A 5132-nucleotide genomic window follows, 5' to 3' on the forward strand; every position below is an offset into this window, starting at 1 on the left:
GATTGTAATGTCAGGAGGAGTGTCTCCTTTTGTCATCACGTAATGTAGCACATTGCTTTAGGGAATACCTAAGAAAAGAGAGAGCAAATCATTTTGTTATGATTACAAAAATATTTATATGATACAATGGCCGGCAACAGATTAGTAAAGACAACAGATAAGTAAAGTAAACTAACTACGGAAATGAAACCATTATTTCAGGGTTATTAGTTTCAACCTTGATGCTGATATGAAAAGTGACAAAGAAACATATTAAACATAACAAACACTAAAATATGTACCAATTTGTTTTAAGTAACACTGCAATAATTTGCCACATCTTGAGGAACGTTTTTAAAGGCACATAGTTTTGGAATCAACTTAAAAGTCATTGGTGTTATTATGGTTGATGGAGGACCAAGTATCACATCATTCCCAAATATTCCCGAAAGTCAGGATATGTGCAGTTAAATATGTGTGAGATGTGTCCTGCTGATTATGCTGCTTGGAAACTCCAAGTCTAAACAATTACGCGACCGTTACTTGCTGTTACAGCAGGGCACCGTTGTACATTTTGCCTGCAAGGCTACTAAAGCATCCATTCAAATGTTATTTGCTTATTTGCTGGGTCATTTCCTCTGAAGCTGAGCAAATACAAACCCCAACAGCTCATGGTACAACAGCACATTTTAGAACATCAGTGGCCGTTTGGTGAAAGCTACCAGCATGAAGCTGCCTGTAAAACCACCGCAATTAGAATGTATGCTTTTTAAAAATGTGTACTATACATCCATCCACTTATCTGTGTAATCATTACCAGCCATGAATGAGTCTTTAGAAAAGCATCCACCCAACCACCACCACCACTCTCTCTCTCTCTCTCTCTCTCTCCCTCTGTCTCTCTCTCTCTCTCTCATGCACGGAAATGGCAACAAGTGTCACTGGTTCACACATGCCGCGGAGGCTCAAAGGGACACTATTCTCCGTAGCGAGACACAGACTCCCTTCACCACACCGGAGACCTTTAGAAAAGAGGGGAGAGAAGCCCTCTTTGTGAGGCCAGCTTGCCATTGACCTCATGTATGGACTAGGGAGGAAATGGCACCAAGCCACACGTGCATTTAGCTCCCCACGATAATATTAGCCCTGTCACTGAGACAGTTTGTCTACATGCTAAGTGAAAAGTCCCACTCTCTCCTGTGACTGTGTCACTTGTTCACTGTGACTGGGTGCTTTTCTCTGAAGACCTAAACGCTGAATCCTCCAGTATTTATCTACAGTATGTGTTTCAGGGATGGGAAATGATCTGAGATCTGCTAAGTCCATGTGTTGTTATCTATCTGCGATAGCCTTCTGGGAAAAGGATCCCCATAATCGTCAGACTATGAATGCCCCGGCCATTGATCTTTAACTTTTGACAGAGAACAGACTAGAGTGACCATGATTTTCACCCTTGTCAAAAAGCCCCGAAGTTACACGCCTCTCCAACAGGAATCTGCTGCTCCTGAACAGACTGTATTGTTTGGAAGTGTTCCCAGGAGGGGAAACAGCCAAGACAGGCCGAGAAGCAGCAGGCCTCCAGGGCATGCTCCACACAGCGGGGCCCAAAGAATCCGTCCTACTGTCCAGCGAAGGAGGCTCTGGCGTTGACCCCACATTTTATTGGGTCCTACAGAATGTCACACTGCCATGGATCTTTGGACATGACACTGGATGTGCTAATTTGCCATGCTTGATGATTTGCGCATAGCTTTCAAACACAATATCCCCATTCAAACAATCGTGACAGGTTGCCCAAATGGTTCGTGTAATGGAGTGTAATCCATCTTGCAGACTCCTTTCAGCAGTGCCATTAAAGTGCCTGTTAACTGTGGTTATGCCATGCATTTTATTTTAGTGCACAAACAAGACAAGCCAGCTCAAAGTGAACTAACCATGGGAAAATGAAAGGAATCTAAACCAAACCAAAGAAAAGTACTAAAACAAGAATTACTATTATAAGAAAACACAAGTAGAAAAAAAGAAGAGAAATAACAGCTTAAATAAAAACAAAATAACTGACTAATGCCTACTTATTTTTAATTGTTAGCTGATGGCTCCATGGCATTGACCTTTGGTCATATGTGGGCCAGGAAAAGTAAACAACTGAATACCAGAACTATGTAGCTCTGATACTGTAACTGTTTGCTGAACACACAAAGATAATAATGGCCTTCATACAGATTAGGGTTCTTTCTTCTACCATTCCATGACCTTAACCATTTATGGCAAACAAATGGTGCCACGTTTTCCAGGAGGGTAGGTTTTGGCAAATATAGAGCTCCATCTTTTGGTCTGAACAATCTCTGTGATTAACATCCAACAGCAAAATTCAACCATTTTCTTTTTCTACTCCATGTAAATTCTCGTCAGTGCAGTCTTCCTTTACCCTGATGTTGCCTACCCGTTTCTCCTGAGCTCAGCTTTCACTGTGAGATTGATGTCTTGGGAGCTTCCGTTGAGAGCCAACCCATAGTGCATAGGCCAATCAGAGAGCAACGGGAGTGGTGCTTACAAAAAGAAAAGGGTCGCCCTTGATAATTTACCTAAAGAAGCTTAGTAGCACTGATCAGCACTTAACATTTCATCATCAGCATGTACAACTGGAAATGAGCTCAAGGCAAGGCAAGGCTATTTCATTTATATAGCACATTTCTTACCAAGGCAGTTCAATGTGCTTCACATCATCAGTTAGAACAGGCAAAAAGAGACTTCTACAGTATGTGTGCTGATGTGCCACTGTAGGTGCAGTGATTTGTGTAAATGGCACAGGTTAAAGGACACAGCCTCTGGGGGTTGAATGTCATCCTGCCACTGACAACTGAGTGTTTCTGAGACACACAGGAGGGAGTCCAACCTGTTGGAACACTAATGATCCTTCCACAGACTCCAGGCCATGCATCTGGCTGACAGGGCATAAAAGGCTTGCTTGGGTGGAACTCTGGAACAACATACTTAGCCGTGAGTGACAAGTGACATTCATATAGGATACTGATGTTGATTTTGCCTCTTCTTGACTTGACAATCCACACTTGTGGACACGCAAAGTATAACTTCCTCTGAAGTGAGAGTGTGGAGGCTGTTAGGAAGAAACTGAGATACCAAAACAGCATGGACATGAAGAGGCTCACTGAGCGCTATAGGTGATTAAAGGGAGCTGACTGTGTGGGAGATGAGAGGAGGCCATGGGAGCTCCTCGTTCTGGAGTTGGTGAGACTACGCAGGGACCTCCAGACAGCCTGGTTGCTGTTAAGAGACATTCAGTCAGTCCTTGTGTTTGACATTTGGAACCTGCGGTGTTTTGTTGAACTGCCATTTTCCAAAATGATATTCCCCCCTTATTGCAAGACTTATGGAGGTTTTATCGCTGTGGGTATTGAAGCACTTCAACACAAATCAGAACTTGAAACGAATGGGGAAATATACACAAAACCATATTATGTAAACAAGAACCACTGAAAACAGAGGCAGTCAATACAAAATACACAATTGCAACCTTCTTGAACTGGATTTAGCCCTCTAAGGCCCTAGTCTAGTGTTGCCCTTTTCTGTTCTAGGTTGGGCAAGAATTTGATTCACCAGCTGGCTTTCCTTAGCCCATGGTTATCTACCTCTTACAAGCTTGATGTTCCCAATGGTATCAAGCTTTTGAAGCTTATTACATTTCTACATTTCCAATCCAAACAAATGCCTACGGAGGGATTCCAGATCACTTCTCTGACTCTGGTATTATTATTTCCAACTGAAATCAGCAGATTGCATCTTTTCAAATGAGGCCTGCCTATCTCCAACACAACTGTCCAAACAGTAACAAACAGGCTTGATATAAACCTTGAAGTGAAGTTAGAGATAACAGACATATTTTTAAAGTAAAAATGCATTTAATAGAGAAGACATACTGTAGGTTTATTAACATCAATGTGTGACAGAGAAAGGCAAGTCCTGCTATTTTACAGCACTGAAAGCACCTGGTGAACTATGGAATGCAAAAAAGTCACAAATGATTCTTGGTTATGTCAAGTTTCTACCCTCACTGCAAGCACTGAACACACACAAACAGTGAACACAAACAGGGTTAGAATTAGTCAAAAGAAAAAAAAACAGTCTAAATGGATGCATATGGACTTTTGGCAGAGCATGCCATGCTTCTTACATTGTGTAAGAGTTTATCTTATCGCCGCATAGTAGTGTGCTCTCCCACCGCTCCCTCAGAGAGAGCCAGCCTGGGTCTCCAGAGGCTCAATGCCAAATTACAGCCGGCAGGCTGGGAGAGGTTATTTATAGGGCACTCGGACAGAGACTGTACTCAGCGATCAGCACACTCACATTCCACACATGACAGATGACAGGCCTCTGGATTCTCTGTCTTGTACCCACTTAAAGAGTGTCAAAGCTCCTCTCACACGGCCTTTATCTTACAGCGTCAGAAATGAGTAAATCTCTAGTAGTCAATGTAGACTTGACAGGCGCTTATTAATGCCGTATCCAGCAAGTCATTTTGCAATCATCAGAGCACAAAAATTGTAATGACAAAAAAAATACTTAACATGAGAGGGCACTTTCACTTAATGTTTTCATTAGCACTTTAGTCACTTAGACTTTCATAACTATTATTTCATTTGTCGTGAACAAAAGTAAACAGCTTGAAATGAGTCACCACAACAAAACAAACATTTGGTGGCCTGTTTTTTTTTTTGGGGGGGGGGGGGGGGGGGGGGTATGATCTTTGAACGGCTCACTGTCGACCGGAAAGTCAGACTGTTTTTCCCCTCCATTCCCTGACTCTCACTCCATCACTAACAGGAAGTTCCCATGATGATCTGAGCGCCTCTGCTCTATATATAGAACCCACAGCCTGATGTCAGACGGTCAAAGAGCAGGTGGGGACAAATGCAATACTGACGTTTCCCCTTTTGTCCCCGGGGCCCTCTCTGCGGGCGCTGTCTCCTCCTGAGGACCAGACCATAATATTACCCTCGCCAGAGAGTGACAAATCAGCACCAGGGGCTCTGGCACCGCCGCGTCGTCATGGCGTCTCTCTAAACGCTTCCTCTGAGCTGCCTCTGCGCATTTGATAAAATAGAGGAATGTACCAGCGGCGTCACAGTCGGCCA

The sequence above is a fragment of the Sardina pilchardus genome, chromosome 7 (genome assembly GCF_963854185.1).
Source record: "Sardina pilchardus chromosome 7, fSarPil1.1, whole genome shotgun sequence".
NCBI lineage: Eukaryota > Metazoa > Chordata > Actinopteri > Clupeiformes > Clupeidae > Sardina > Sardina pilchardus.